The following is a 17,300-nucleotide window of genomic DNA, read 5'->3' as shown; positions in this document are numbered from 1 at the left end:
TTTATCTCTTATACATCTCAGGATGATTTTTTAAAGTCAACTTTTCTTCTCCCTTAATAGTTTAAATTCCCTTGTTTATTTGTCTGGTAATCCTTAGTTGCTCTTTTTTTCCAGAGATTCGGCCATTGAAAATTTGGCTGCAAGTTTGCTTGTCAATTGGGGGCTTCACTTTCGGTGGTCTGCCCTTTCACTGAATTTCTGATGTTCCCTACCTTTAGTCTTTCTTTTTGGGCTGGTCACTTTGCCCAAAGTAAACTTCCAATCTCTTGCCTGCAGGTTAGAGACCTGGCTTTCAGAATTCGGAGAGCTGGATGAGGGAAGGAGGGATGATATCTCAGCATTCAGTATGTAAAAGTTGATTTAATCTCCACATTTTTAGTGTGATGGGAAGGATACCAATGTCTCTGGCATTCCTTACTCCAGAGACCCTCTATTTTACCCTCTTCAGAGAAATGTTTTCAGTCGTCTCCTGGAGATGAAGTCTGCAGCTGCCCTGCACTTTAGAGTAGAAAGGGGAATGTGGGATCTGTTTCCTAAACAAACTTTCAAGTAATTTTCTGTATTTAGACTCATTTTCACTACACTGTTTCATTTTCCATGGCCAGAGACCTATATTGTTTTACTATGGCTCCATCTGTGGCACTTTGACTATCAAAACAGAATATTTGGATAAAAATATTTGTGGCTTCACTTTACTGAGCAATTGCTTTGTACTGGGTACATGGTAGACATTATCTATAATGTTCAAAGCAACCTGAAACAACAAGTTATTTTCATCCTCATTGCATGGAGCTGAATAATTTGACTAGAGTCTCATAGTAAGCAAGTAATTGTGTTCGGATTCATAACCAAGTCTGGATTGTTGGCCCTGAAGTTGATGCTTTTTGTTACATGCTGTGCCACTTTGTTTGTCTTAGAAGAGGTCAACTTATTAAGTCAGAAATGTTAACACCTATTGGCACAACTGAAATATGTTACATAATGCTTTGCTCTCCTCCTCACATCATATTCATTGGGTGTTATAACACTTATAATTCTCACAGTGGCCTTTTATATGGGGTGTATCTAGAGTAGGCATTAGGAGTGGAAAGTGAAAGACCAAGTACTATTGGAGTGATGACTTTGAAAAGATCAGTGATGCAGCAACTAGCAGGAAATGGAAATGAACTGTTGAAGGGGGAAAGCTTGTGATTCTATTTATATTCTTCATATTTGGGTAATGGTAAAAAAATCAAGTGACGAAATAAAATTTAAGCTTTTGCTGGTATTATGAGTCTTTTTGGTTGAGTTTGTTCTTAAGGCTGAGCAAATTAAGTAAGCTTCTTCTGGAAACAGGAATCAAGATTCTGATCTTGATAGATCTGAATCTGATAGATGATCTGAGAGGTAATTTACAGCTTTACAAGTTAAAGATGTTTATTAATTAGACCAGATTCCCCACTCACAAAACTAGTTTTCTTTTTCTACTGTAATCAAATATTTATTCCTATCATTTGGACCCTGCACTTCCACTCTGTTTCTCGAACCAAAGCACACCTTATAAATTCTGAACTAATATTTACCAACCACCTACTATATTCCAGTCCCCGTTAGATGTCAATGGAACCAAAATAAGCAACAAGACAGACTAAGGCCTGCCCCATAGAACTTAGAGTTTAATGGGGGAAGTCTTACCTTTAATAAGCAATTGAAATAAACAATAAGGGGACAGATCTTACCATCCTTTTCAAATGTTTCCATATTTTTAAAAATTTATTTATTTATTTTGAGAGAGAGAGAGAGAGAGAGAGAGAGAGAAAGAGAGAGAGAGAGCATGTGCGTGTGAGCAGGGGAGGGGCAGAGAGAGAGGGAGGGAGAGAGAATCCCAAGCAGGTTCTACATTGTCAGTGCAGATTCTGATGTGGGGCTTGAACTCACGAATCGTGAGATTATGACCTGAGCCAAAATCAAGAGCTGGACGCTTAACCGACTGAGCCACCCAGGGGCCCTCAAACTTTTCCATGTTATATCTACTAAAAATATGTTTTATTAAAGAATATTTATATTCCCTTTCATTTCATATTCAACATTAACCTAAAGTACCTCCTCCATCTCCCAGATTTTACTGTCCTTCAAGTAAAGGCCAGCATTGCTCTTTTCCCGAGAGTATACATTTGGTTCTCGCCCTCTCTAAATACAACCTCCTCCCCGCTATTTGCCTCCTGCCCCCAACTCTCCTGATCCTTAGGAGTTCTTCTATTCTATCATCACCCATTTAGCCTTCTTTTGCCATCACTTGTCTTTTTTACTCATCTCAGGGGGAAAAAAAAAACAGCTTCTCCTCTTCTTCCAGCTTAATACTGCTACTTTTACCCTAGGAGTATTCTGTACTCCTCAGATACAGTTCTCACTCTTCAGCATCATTCCTGGACTGGCTCCGTTGGTATACTCTCATCTGTCTTTGTATGTGTGCAGATTTTTTCCCCAGTATTGATAATTTTCCGATTACCACAGACAACACATGGAGCTAGTCTTCTTTCCCTCAGATTTTCACTTTCAGACAGCCAGTTAATATTTATTGTCCGTGGTTTTGATTTCTCTTACAACATACTCTTCTTTAGTCTCTGTCATACATATATTTTTAAACTCTTCCACCAAAATTCTTTCAAGGGGGACTACTGACTTCCAACTAAATCCAATGGACTTTTTCAGCCCTTTCTTTCTGGTTTTGGCCTTCTTAACATTACTGCAGGACATGGCCATGTCAACCTTCTGAAACCCACTTAATGGCTGGCTTCTGTAATCTTCTGTGACACTGAACTTCCATGATGATCTTCCATTTGTCAGACAATTCCTTCTCCAAACTCTTCTCTGTCCTATTTCAGTTCTTAACCACTTGACCTTCACTCTCAAGGTTCTTTTCCAGTTTTGATTTACTCTGTGCACTGGCTTTAGCTATTAAGTCTATTCTTAATGAGTTTCATACTGTTTTCCTCCCCCTCCCCCTATTTACTTAGGTTTTCTTCATTTTCTTTATTTTTTATTTCTTTATTTTTTTATGATCATCCTGTGTTTTCCAAATGGATCATGATATAAAGTATGTCAAGCGTTGATCAGAGTTTGGAATGTTTTGCTTAAGCAAAATAATATAGGCTTCTGTACAGAAGGATCATTCTGAATGTTTCATATTCTAGCGTGCCTTATGAATACCTAAGAAAAAGTAAACATTTTCCAAATTTATTTAGTCTCAGGATCTTTCAATGGGGCACCTCTTGTCAATAGTGTTTGAAAAACACATTTTGGAAAATGTCGGTTATTATTGTGAGTTCTAATGTCTTACCTTCATTCAATTTTGTGCCAGAAACTAAACATGGGATATTTCTACTTGAATATACTATTAACTTAGTAGGTCAAGAACCTACTAACTCAGTAGATCTAGAATTCTATTCAGTAGGTCACCATTATCTTCCAGCCCATGATCTCTTCTCAGTTTTCTTCTCTGCACCAGTGTCACCACAATTTTCTTAGTCATTCCAACTCAAAACCTCGGCATCATCTCTGGATTTTCCTTCTTCATCATTCTCTCTACCATTCAGTCATCTCTTAATTATTCATTAGATATTTCTTGAACTTGTATGTACTGTCATTTCCCTAGTCCAAATTCTCATAACCTCATATCTGGAAATCATCCTAACTGGCCCTGATGTGTTCCTCATACTAATCCAAGCAAAACAACCACTTTTGTCAAAATACTGATTTGATCATGTCACTGCCCTGCTAAGAATGTTCAGCCAATCTCTTGTTACCTCTTGAAGAAAGTCTGAACCATTACTGAGACTGTTCAGGTTAATGTATCTATTGACCTTCCCCCATCTAGTTCCTTGCTTTACTATTTACTCCAGCTAAATAGACCACACTGTTCTAAGACTGTGGAGGTATTTCCAGCTCTGAACCACCTATTAACCATTGGTCTTGCATTACTGTAGGCATTATTTTCAAAGATCATAGATCATAAAATCAAGTTTTTTGGTGTTTAGATGAAATTCTTCTTTAGTTTCATTTATTTGCTTGAAGATTGCATCTATATTATAAATATTCTTTATTTTCTCTTCTTAAGGAAGTAATGATCTCTGTAAGATATTCTTAAACTCTTGTATCAGTTACTCATTATTATGTAACACATTAACTCAAGTTTAATTGCTTAAAACAAAGACAGTTTATTTGTTCATGATTCTGTGGGCCAGGAATTCAAGCAGGCACTGGTTGAAATTTCTTCTCTGTCAGGAATCATGGTGTCAGTGGGGGGGCCTGGAATAGCTCGAGGTCTAAAATGGTCACTCATGTGTCTGACAGTTATTTCTGGTTCCTGATGAAGGGCTCAGATGGGGCTGTTTTTGGAGATCTTGGTTTTTCTCCACATAGATCTCTCCCATGTGGCTGCTTGGGCTTCCTCACAGCACAGTGTCTGACTCCCCAGAAGGTGAATTATAAGCAGCGAAGATAGACGTAAAACTTTTAAGGACTAGCCTCAGAAGTCAAAACATTATATCTCCCATTAAGCATGATAAGTACTAAGGCTAGCCCAAATTCATTGGTAGAGGAAATAGAGTCTACCTCCTAATAGGAGAGAAAGTAGCAAGTCCACATTGCAAAAGAGCATGTGGAATGGGTGATATTGTTGTAGCTCTCTTGCTCTCTTTGGAAAAACAACTGATTCACACTAATGTTCTTTATAGTTTTCTAAAAGAACATATGAAAACTTTCAAACATATGTAATAATAGAGAAAACAGTGCAATGTACTCTATTATGTGTTTTCTTAGATTCTATATTTGTCTATTGACATCTATTTATCATGGGGACAATTATATTAACTATATTTTCGCTTCTGTGTTTTTGATGTTCTGGAGATTGCCCTCCCAGAGCTAGCTAATTCCTAGAGGTAGTAACCAATTTACTTGCACGTATGCCTCTCATATACAAGCCAACCACCTCCTTATCAAACTTTTACACACCAAGCCAAAATTTCTCCTGCCCCAAATTATCCCAGGGACATGTATCAAAAGTCCAAAGCCTGCCAGAATTATTTATTAAAAATTTTTTTAACGTTTATTTATTATTGAGAGACAGAGAGAGACAGAGCATGAGCATAGGAGGGGCAGAGAGAGGGGGAGACACAGAATCTGAAGCAGGTTCCAGTCTCCCAGCTGTCAGCACAGAGCCCACGTGGTGCTCGAGCCCACAAGCTGTGAGACCATGACCTGAGCCGAAGTCAGTTGCCCAACTGACTGAGCCACTCAGACACCCCTGCCAGAATTATTTAAATTGGCCAAACCTAAACTGTTTATGCTGTTCTGCCTTACCTTTCCCATGGAAACCCTAATAAACTCCTCTTGCTCCTGTTTTCTGGACCACCCTGATGCTTCCCCTGTGTTGCATGGACTGCTGTTTCTTCTTGAAAAGTTTAAGTAATAAAAATTTTCTTTCGATAGCACTAGCCTCTCTGTGTTGGTACTTAGTCACCACAGAAATTAAAATCCTATGCGCCAAACAAGAGAGAATACATCAAGTTCAATAATTCAGCAGTTATCAAGTTATCAATATTGTTTCCTCAATATATCTACACTTTTTGCCTCTCTACCTCTAAAATATTTAGAAGCAAATTCCAGATATCATATAATTTCACTTGTGAATATTTCATTGTGTGTGTATATTTGTATTTATGTATGAATATATGTATATATACATACTTTTCTTCAACTATAATCATAATATCATTATCTCAGCAAGTGATATTTTTAATATCATAAATACTAATGAAATATTGAATGTTGAAATATTTAAAATTTCCTCACAAGTTTTATTTATTTATCTATCTATCTATTTATTTATTTATTTACTTACTTTTATTTTAGAGAGGGAGCACGTGAGTGGGGAGAAGGGCAGAGGAAGAGAGAGAGAGAGAGAGAGACAGAAAATCTTAGGCAGGCTCCACGCACAGTGCAGAACCTGATGAGGGGCTCAATCTTACCCCTTAACCCTGGGATCGTGACCTGAACTAAAATCAAGATTTGGATGCTTAGCTGATGGAGCCACCCAGGTCCCCCAAAAGAATTTTTTTATAGTTTATTGTTTAAATTAGGATCCAAATGAAGTTTATACATTGTAGTTCATTGTTGTGTCTTTTTTTTTTTAATATGTAGGTTTCTTTACTGTAATTTTTTTATTTGCAATTTTTCTTCCTCCTGTCTCTCTCCCCTGCTGTTTTTTTCCCTTTCCTGTCCTCTCTCCCCTTTTTTCTTTCTCTTTGGTATGGATGTTGAAGAAAAACATCAGTTGGTTTTTCCTGCAGAGTCCCTTCTCTCCTTGTTTTGCATACGTTCATTCCCATGGTGCATTTAACATGTTCCTCCATCTCCTTGATTTCCTACTAATTGGCAGTTAGATGTAGAGGCATTGACAGATTTGGGCTTGATTTCTTTTTCTAGCAAGTGTTCTTCATAGGTATACCTCTCTGAGGATGTACACAATGTCTATTTGTCTCACTCTCAGTGCTGTTAGCAGCCATTGACAATTATTGCTTATAGCTACTAATTTATTAGGGATTGTAAAATAGTGATGACTTCATCATTTCTTGTTTATTACCTGGAAGATTTTAATAAAGTAAAACTTCTTAACATCAATTATTTCCTTACTCTGATGTATATTCCATTTTCAAGAGAATGGTGATCAATGAAATTTTTTTCAAGCATCATTTTGAACTTATAAACTTAAATATATTGGATTTGTGAAAATCCATTGTAGCTAATACCCTTATGGATGCTCAGATGTCCAAGTCAATAGGTCAAGTTGATATCTCAGTCTCTCTGACACTACTCCAGTAGTTTTTGATAATTTCCTTGCTTTCTGGCTGACAAAATGTTCAAAACTCATCAGTACATTTCCTGTTTCAGAACTGGAATCAGCCACCTGTCCAAGGAGCACTGGTTCCTTTCAGTGGGAAATGGTATACTTCTTTTGTGGGTAACAATTTTTCTGGTTTGTTTTATTTATTTAAAAATATATAATAACAAGATTATATTTTCAGGGATCATTTCTATAGTTTGTTACTAAAAAATATTAATAGACATTACTTTAGAGCAGTTTTAGATTCATAGCAAAATTGAGCACAAGGTACAAAGATTCCCTATATATCCCATGCCCCCACATACACAGTGTCTCCTACTATCAAAATCCTGTACCAGAGTGGTACATTTATCACAATCAATGAACCTACATTGACACATTACTGTCACCCAAAGTCCATAGTTTATATTTGAGTCCACTATTGGGATGTTCTATGGGTTTTGAAAAATGTTTAATGATATATATCCCCTTTATAACATTACACAGAGTGGTATCACAGCCCTGAAAATGCTGTGTGCTCCACCTATTCTTCCCTCCTTCCTTCCTAATTGCTGTCAACCACTGATCCTTTTACTGTCTCCATAATTCTTCTTTTTCTAGAATATCATATACTTGGAATCATACTGTATGTAGTGTTTTCAGATTAGCTTCTTTCACTTAATAATATGCATTTAAGTGGTGCCTGAGCGGCTCAGTCAGCTGAGTGTCCAACTCTTGATTTCAGCTCAGGTCCTGATCTTACAGTTTGTGAGTTTGAGGCCCGTGTCAGGCTTTGCACTGACAGTGTGGAGCCTGCTTGGGATTCTCTCCTCTCCCTCTCTGTCTGTCCCTCCCCACTCTAAATAAATAAATAAATAAATAAATAAATAAATAAATAAATAAACAAACAAACATTTTAAAATATGCATTTAAGTTTCCTCCATGTCTTTCTATGGCTTGCTTGATAGCTCATTTCCATTTAGGCTGTTATAACAAAATACCACAGACTGGGTGGCTTATAAACAATATTGATTTATTTCTCAGGGTTCTGGAGGCTTGAAGTCCAAAACTGGATGCCAGCATGTTTGGGTTCTGGTGAAGACCCTTTTGTGGGTTGCAGATTGCTGACTTCTCAGCGTAACCTCACATGGTAGAAGGGGCAAAGGTTCTCTGGCCTCTTTTGTAAGGTGCCATTCATGAAGCCTATATCCTCATGACCTAATAACTTTGCTTTCTAACACCACTACCTTGGTTGTTAGGTTTCAGCATATAAATTCAGCGGCAGGGGGGCACATTCAGACCATTGCACTTTCTGAAAGACAACTTGATTGCTTCCAAGACTTGACAATCATGAATAAAGATGATATAAATATTTGCATACAGGTTTTTGTGTGGACATAAGTTTCCAAATTATTTGAGGAAATGGCAAGGAGCATGATTCATGGATCATATGAGTAAAGAGCATTGCTTAGCTTTATACGAAACTAACAAACTATCTTCGAATGTGGCTGTACTATTTTACATTCCCACTAGCAATGAATGAGAGTTTCTGTTGTTCCATGTCTTTGCCAGCATTTGGTTTATTTATTTATTTATTTATTTATTTATTTATTTATTTATTATTTCTTTGAGAGAGAGTGAATGACCATGGGAGCTGGGTAGAGGGGCAGAGGGAGAAAGAGAATCTTAGGCAGGCTTCATACTCAGTGCAGAGCCTGATGTATGGCTTGATCCCATGACCTTGGGATCATGACGTCAGCTGAGATCAAGAGTCAGACAGTCAAACGACTGAACCACCAGGTGCCCCTTACCTTATTTTTAATATAAGGAAATATCACTTCCCATTTTCATAGAGAAATGATAGCATAGCATAAACACTCCTTTTTAAACTTAAAAAATCTTTTTGCAATAATAGCATAGTAATATTTACAGATATTGCCCATTCCTTTCTACAGCTGCGAAGTATTCAATTGTATTGATACAGCATGGTTTTAGCTAACCCATTCTCCATTAATAAACATTTGGGTTGTTTACAGTCTTTGTTATTACAAATAGTATTTCAACGAGTTCCTTGTGAACCTGTCTTTTTGTATTTTTTTCCAAAGTATCTTTGTAGATTCTAGAAGTGGAAGTGCTAAATTGAAGAGGTAAGTACTCATGTAATTTTGCTATGTATTGAAAAATCCCCTTCTCTATAGGAGGTACAACATTTTGTATTTCCGTAACAGTGTATTAAGGTACCTATTTCTTCACAGCCTTGTTAACAGAGTACTTTGCAAACTTTTGGATTTTTCCCATTTGATAAGGCACCTGGGTGGCTCAGTTGGTTAAGCATCTAACTGTGATTTCAGCTCAGGTCATGATATCACGGTTGGTGAGCTTAGCAGTGCATCCAGCTTTGTGCTGACAGTGTGGAGCCTGCTTGGGATTCTCTCTCTCTCTCTCTCTCTCTCTCTCTCTCTCTGTCTCTCTCTCTCTGCAGCTCCCCCACTTGTGTTTTCCCTGTCTCTCTAAAAACTAAATAAATAAACATTAAAAAAATTAAAAAAGAAAGAATAACTCAGTGAAGTTTTAAATTGCACTTCTATTGTTATGAATGTAGTTGGAAACTTTTATGTTTAACAGCCATTTGCATTTCCTTTTCCTAAGAATTCTGTTTGTATTTCTAGCCTATTTTTCTACAGTGTTGTCTTTTTTCTTTAGTTTTAGAAGCTTTCATATAGAGAGAAGAACCATTTGTGTATAACATATACTTTTTCCAAGCCAGTCATTTGGTTTTTTATTTAGCTGGGTTTATATTTACATTTTTATTTTTTATCTAATCAAATTCATCATTTTTATTGCTTCTGGAGTCATAGGCTCCTCACTTTCAGGTTATAGAATAATCGAATTCCATTTCCTTTTAATACCCATATAATCACCAAAGTAACCCAGTTTGGTGGGTTGTAATGAGGAATTTTTTAAAAAGAATCAAATTGCACATAATAAAGTATTGAAAGTGCTTGGAAGTTGTCACTCCTAACTTCACAAGAAAAAAGCTGAAACTTCACAAGAAAAAAACTGAAACTGAATTTTTAGAGACATCAGAGGACTGAGGTCAATGGACAAATTGCTGCCCCCCAAAATAGAGACTCACAGGAAGCTACAGAGATTTGCAGTTTACCAGGAATAGAAGCCCAGAAGTAGTCAGCAACAGAAGTGGTTTCTGTAGGAACACTTTGAAATGTAACTGATGAATTACTAAGTGTCTCAATGCAGACTAGCTTAAAGAGTTAAAACCTCCAAGGGAGCCCAGGTGTTTTTTTTTTTAATTTTTATTTAATTTATTTTTTTTAATTTACATCCAAGTTAGTTACCATATAGTACAACAATGATTTCAGGAGTAGATTCCTTAATGCCCCTTACCCATTTAGCCTATCCTCCCTCCCACAACCCCTCCAGTAACCTTCTGTTTGTTTTCCATATTTCAGAGTCTCATGTTTTTGTCCCTCTCCCTGTTTTTATATTATTTTTTGCTTACCTTCTCTTATGTTCTTCTGTTTTATATCTTAAAGTCCTCATATGAGTGAAGTCATGAAATTTGTCTTTCTCTGACTAATTTCGCTTAGCATAATACCCTCTAGTTCCATCCACGTAGTTGCAAATGGCAAGATTTCATTCTTTTTTGATTGCAGAGTAATACGACATTGTATACATATACCACATCTTCTTTATCCATTCATCCATCGATGGACATTTGGGCTCTTTCCATACTTTGGCTATTGTTGATAGTGCTGCTATAAACATTGGGGTGCATGTGCCCCTTCGAAACAGCATACCTGTGTCCCTTGGATAAATGCCTAGTAGTGCAACTGCTGAGTTGTAAGGTAGTTCTATTTTTAATTTTTTGAGGAACCTCCATACTGTTTTCCAGAGTGGTTGCACCAGTTTGCATTCCCACCAATAGTGCAAAAGAGATCCTCTTTCTCCACATCCTCGCCAACATCTGTTGTTGCCTGAGTTGTTAATGTTAGCCATTCTGACAGGTGTAAGGTGGTATCTCATTGTTGTTTTGATTTGTCTGTCCCTGATGATGAGTGATGTTGAGCATTTTTTCATGTGTCAGTTGGCCATCTGGATGTCTTCTTTGGAGAAGTGTCTATTCATGTCTTTTGCCCATTTCTCCACTGGATTATTTGTTTTGGGGGTGTTAAGTTTGACAAGTTCTTTATAGATTTTGGATACTAACCCTTTATCTGATATGTCGTTTGCGAATATCTTCTCCCATTCTGTCAGTTGCCTTTTAGTTTTGCTGATTGTTTCCTTCACTGTGCAGAAGGCTTTTATTTTGATGAGGTCCCGGTAGTTCATTTTCGCTTTTGTTTCCCTTGTCTCCGGAGATGTGTTGAGTAAGAAGTTGTTGTGGCCAAGATCAAAGAGGTTTTTGCTTGCTTTTTCTTTAAGGATTTTGATGGCTTCCTGCCTTACATTTAGGTCCTTTATCCATTTTGAGTTTATTTTTGTGTATGGTGTAAGAAAGTGGTCCAGGTTCATTTTTGTGCATGTCGCTGCCCAGTTTTCCCAGCAGTACTGGCTGAAAAGACTGCCGTTATTCCATTGGATATTCTTTCCTGCTTTGTGAAAGATTGGTTGGCCATATGTTTGTGGGTCCATTTCTGGGTTCTCTATTCTGTTCCATCGATATTAGTGTCTGTTCTTATGCTAGTACCATACTGTCTTGATGATTACAGCTTTGTAATACAGCTTGAAGTCTGGGATTGTGATATCTCCTGCTTCTTCAAGATTGCTTTGGCTATTTGGGGTCTTTTCTGGTTCCGTACAAATTTTAGGATTGTTTGTTCTAGCTCTCTGAAGAATGCTGGTGTTATTTTGATAGGTATTGTATCAAAAATGTAGATTGCTGTGGGTAATATTGACATTTTAACAATATTTTTCTTCCAATCCAGGAACATGGAATATATTTCCATTTTTTTTATGTCTTCTTCAATTTCTTTCATAAGCTTTCTATAGTTTGCAGTGTATAGATTTTTCACCTCTTTGGTTAGATTTATTCCTAGGTATTTTATGGTTTTGGTGCAATTGTAAATGGGATCGATTCCTTGATTTCTCTTTCTGTTGCTTCATTATTGGTGTATAGGAATGCAACCGATTTCTGTGCATTGATTTTATATCCTGCAACTTCGCTGAATTCATGAATCAGTTCTAGCAGTTTTTTGGTGGAATCTTTTGGGTTTTCCATATACAGTGTCATGTCATCTACAAAGAGTGAAAGTTTGATGATCTCTTGGCCGATTTGGATGCCTTTTATTTCTTTGTGATGTCTGAATACTGCGGCTAAGACTTCCAATACTATGTTGAATAACAGTGGCGAGAGTGGACATCCATGTCTTGTTGCTGACCTTACAGGGAAAGTTCTCAGTTTTTCCCCATTGAGGATGATATTAGCGTTGGGTCTTTCATGTATGGCTTTTATGATATCGAGGTATGATCCTTCTATCTCTACTTTCTTGAGGGTTTTTATCAAGAAAGGGTGCTGTATTTTGTCAAATGGTTCCTCTGCATCTATTGAGAAGATCGTGTGATTCTTATCCTTTCTTTTATTGATGTGATGAATCACATTGATTGTTTTTCATATATTGGACCAGCCTTGCATCCCAGGTATAAATCCCACTTGGTCGTGGTGAATAATTTTTTAATGTATTGTTGGATCCGGTTGGCTAATATCTTGTTGAGGATTTTTGCATCCATGTTCATCGGGGAAATTGGTCTATAGTTATCCTTTTTAGTGTGGTCTCTGGTTTTGGAATCAAGGTAATGCTGGCTTCATAGAAAGATTTTGGAAGTTTTCCTTCCATTTCTATTTTTGGAACAGTTTCAAGAGAATAGGTGTTAACTCTTCCTTAAATGGTAGAATTCCCCTGGAAATCCATCTGGCCCTGGACTCTTGTTTTTTGGCAGGTTTTTGATTACTAATTCAATTTCCTTACTGGTTTTGGGTCTGTTCAAATTTTCTATTTCTTCCTGTTTCAGTTTTGGTAGTTTATATGTTTCTAGGAATTTGTCGATTTCTTCCAGATTGCCCATTTTATTGGCACAAAATTGCTCATACTATTGTCTTATTATTGTTTGTATTTCTGGTGTGTTGGTTGTGATCTCTCCTTTTTCATTCTTGATTTTATTTATTTGGGTCCTTTCCTTTTCTTTTGATCAAACTGGCTAAGGGTTTATCAATTTTGTTAATTATCTGAAAGAACAAGCTTCTGGTTTCACTGATTTGTTCTACTGTTTTGTTTTTTTTTGGGGGGGGGGTGTTTTTGTTTTTGTTTTTGTCTTTTTTGCTTTCAATAGCATTGATTTCTGCTCTAATATTTATTATTTCCCATCTTCTGGGGGAAGGTTTGGGGTTTTATTTGCTGTTCTTTTCCAAGCTCTTTAAGGTGTAAAGTTAGGTTGTGTATCTGAGATCTTTCTTCCTTCTTTAGGAAGGCCTGGATTGCTATATACTTTCCTCTTATGACCACCTTTGCTACATCCCAGAGGTTTTGGGTTGTGGTGTTATCATTTTCATTGGTTTCCATGTACTTTTTAATTTCTTCTTTAACTTCTTAGCCCATTCATTCTTATGTACAATGTTCTTTAGTCTCCAATTATTTGTTACCTTTCCAAATTTTTTCCTGTGGTTGATTTCGAGTTTCATGGTGTTGTGGTCTGAAAATATGCACGGTACGATCTCAATCTTTTTGTACTTGTTGAAGGCTGATTTTGCCCCAGTATGTGATCTATTCTGGAGAACATTCCATGTGCACTGGAGAAGAATGTATATTCCACTGCTTTAGCCTGAAATGTTCTGAATATATCTGTTATGTCCTTCTGGTCCAGTGTGTCATTCAAAGTCTTGTTTCCTTATTGATTTTCTGTTTATATGATCTGTCCATTGTTGTAAATGAGGTGTTGAAGTCACTTACTATTATGGTATTATTAGCAATGACTTTGTTTATGTTTGTGATTAATTGATTCTTATATTTGGGTGCTATCACATTTGGAGCATAAATGTTTATAATTGTTAGGTCTTCTTGGTGGATAGACACCTTAATTATGATATAATGCCCTTTTCATCTCTTGTTACAGTCTTTATTTTAAAGTCTAGATTATCTAAGTATGGCTACTCCAGCTTTCTTTTGTCGACCATTAGCATGATGGTCAACATCCCCTTACTTTCAATCTGAAGGTGTTTTTAGGTCTAAAGTGGGTTTCTTGTCAACAGCATATAGATGGATCTTGTTTTCTTATCCATTTTGTTACCCTGTCTTTTGATTGGAGCATTTAGTCCATTGACGTTTAGAGTGAGTACTGAAAGGTATGAGTTTATTGCCATTATGTTTCTTGTAGAGTTGGAGTTTCCGGTGGTGTTCTCTGGTCCTTTCTAATATTTGTTGCTTTTGGTCTTTTTTTTTTTTTTCTTCTCATCTTTTCTCCCCTCAGAGAGTCCCCAGCGGGGCCCAGTTTTAATGGGCCTCTCCCACTTCTATTTTTACCTCCAGAGCTCCTATCATTTTCTCACTGTGAAGATGGGAGACAAATCTGCTAGTGCTTCTGGCAGGGGATGGGTTAAAGTAACCATCTTAAAATATGTTTTTAGGAAGGTCTACTCTCAAGGGAAACTATTTTACCAGAGTGTAATCAACTGGGGTTTTAGGAAAGCCTAACTGGCCTGAGGGAAGGGAAATACCCAGCTTAGGGTCATTTAAAGACTGAGACCTACTCACAGGCCTACGGAATACTTTCCCTCACCCTACACCTTGAACCACGTCAGTAGGGCTCCTGTATAATATCAGGGGATTGAAGCTAAAAGAACTATAAGCCTCAGATGCTATTTACAGAGCCTCTATGAAAACCAAAGACTAAGGGGGAGACAAAAGCAATGACAATAAGGAAAATTATAGCTTCTGACACCACAGTTACAGTAAACAGTAAACACAATCTACTCTTAGTCAGATAAACACAATTTATGGATTGTTTTGTAACAATCTGTATACTTAACATATCAATAGAGACATAGTTACCAATGTGTGTATAGACTACAGTCTAAGATGTATTTCTTAGTGCAGACTATAATCAAAAAAGTTGAAATCAACTGGCATAGGGAATCTCTTGACTATGCTCTCTACAAAACCAAATACTAGCAGGTATGCCCTCATTACCTATTCAAGTACAACAAAGACTTTCTCCAATTCCATGTGGGAACAGCTCACGGAAGACATGAATGATGTATATTCATGAATGCTGTTTTGTTATTTTCATTAATACAGTGGGGATCTCACAGATGGGTACTTCTCCACCAGAACTTACTTATACTTTTCAAGTCAGCATAAGTCTTTATGTCTTAGCAATGCTTCTGTCTTGGTTGTAATACCCAACGAGCTGGCAAAAGATGCCAAACAAGCTAGAGGCCCTTGTGATACTGACAGACCTGCCTACGTTCATCTTACTTGTGCCGTCATAGTCTTCATTTGCAACATTATTGTCTGTGAAGCATGTAGAGGCTTTCAAGTAAAAATATGGCTTGTAACTTGTATTTCCTATAGTATGGAGCCTCTTAGTAATGCAGTCTCCTTAAGATACTTCTGTACTCCCTTGACTGCTTCCCACACGTGCATCTTTGTTGTTGCTCTGAGAACTCGCCTAAACGAATCTCGCCCACTGGTAACATCAAACACTTTTTTTTTTTTAATTTTTTTTTAATGTTTATTTATTTTTGAGACAGAGAGAGACAGAGCATGAATGGGGGAGGGTCAGAGAGAGGGAGACACAGAATCTGAAACAGGCTCCAGGCTCTGAGCTGTAAGCACAGAGCCCGACACGGGGCTTGAACTCACGGACCGCGAGATCATGACCTGAGCCGAAGTCGGCCGCTCAACCGACTGAGCCACCCAGGCGCCCAAGATCAAACACTTTTTAAGTCTAACTCCCCTATGAAATTGTAAAGAGCCCCCTGCAGACCTCCTTTTTTTTTTTTTTTTTTTTTTTAAGAGTTCAGCTTTATACTGAACAGGTTCAGAAGAGGTTTAGTCAGAAAGACCAAAACCTGTGTCACCATCAGATTCCCCGGATTCTTCATTCTTTGCTTCTACCTCCTTCTTCACAGCAGGGACAACAGTGGTAGAGGGGGCAGGACCTGGGACAGCTGGTCCAGCACCAGCTGCTGTGCTGCAGTGGGTCCACCAGGACTTTCCTTGCAGAGGAGGCTCCCAATGTTATCATTCACCAGGGCCTTAGCAAACACGGCCCTCCAGAAAGATTACACATTTATACCAGCTGATTTCATGACAGCATTGATCTTTTCCTCCGTGCCAGTCACCTCGTCATGCTGCAGACAAGGGCCAAGGGCCGAGTACATGCAGGCGAGTTCCAGACAGAGGCTTTGTGTGGGCAAGTGCTGAGCCCGTGCAATGTGAAGGGATGAAGTGAGGGCCTTGACCGAACGAGGACTAAGCTTCCTTATTTAACCCAGCCTCTATGTGTCCAAAGAATTGATTTCCTGAATCAATGTTTTTAGTACAAAAATCAAGTTATCATGAGTTTATGACTTATTTCACATGTATGAAGATTTTTACATTTTTTTTTAAATGTTTATTTTCTTGAGACAGAGAGAGACAGTGTGAATGGGGGAGGGGCAGAAAGAGAGGGAGACACAGAATCCAAAGCAGGCTCCAGGCTCTGAGCTGTCAGCACAGAGCCTGACCTGAGGCTTGAACTCATAAACCATGGGATTGTGACCTGAGCTGAATTTCGACACTTAACCAACTAAACCACTCAAGTGCCCCTTAATTTCCCCTTCATTTCTGAAGGATATTTTCAAGGGTATGGGATTCTCGGTCAATAGTTCTTTTTTCTCAAAACTCCTGGTTTCCATGAAACATATATTCTCATTCCAGAGGTCAGACTGAAAGAGTAAGCCTGTACCTGGGACATGCTACTCTCATTTTGGAAGGAAAAAATCAGGAGACTGGGTACCAAGCCATACAAAATATGCAAGCACATTTAAAACTTCTACTGAGATATCTTTTAGCCAAATAAAGTAATATGATCTAGGCTAAAGTCAGTGGGCAGGAAAGTAGACTGTGTTCACAAAGCATGGCAAGGGTATGGAGGAATGAATATCTGTGAAATAATGCAATCTGATACAGCCTGCCATTGTTCACAAATGTTCACTCCCTTCCTGGAAACAAAGATAGTCACCCCATTCTAACAATACTCTAAGGTCTTATCCAATCAAAACATCCAGTTTGAAACCCGAGCTCTTAAAATGCATATCATGCTCCAATATAGCTTCTCTTGAGCCAAAGTCCTATAAACTAAAAGGTCTGTTATTTGCACCCTACACATCCATCATAAAATGTGGAACCCATATAAATACTCTTATTTATAAGGGGAAAAG

At 37.7% G+C, this 17,300-nt stretch overlaps 1 pseudogene; it reads right to left on the bottom strand.

The window, feature by feature from the left end:
* Positions 1 to 15,927: 15,927 nt before the first annotated feature.
* Positions 15,928 to 16,834, bottom strand: LOC115506025 (annotated as a pseudogene).
* Positions 16,835 to 17,300: the final 466 nt, after the last annotated feature.

The sequence above is a fragment of the Lynx canadensis genome, chromosome F2 (genome assembly GCF_007474595.2).
Source record: "Lynx canadensis isolate LIC74 chromosome F2, mLynCan4.pri.v2, whole genome shotgun sequence".
NCBI classification, from domain to species: Eukaryota; Metazoa; Chordata; class Mammalia; order Carnivora; family Felidae; genus Lynx; species Lynx canadensis.
This window is presented reverse-complemented; position numbering and strand designations above follow the sequence as displayed.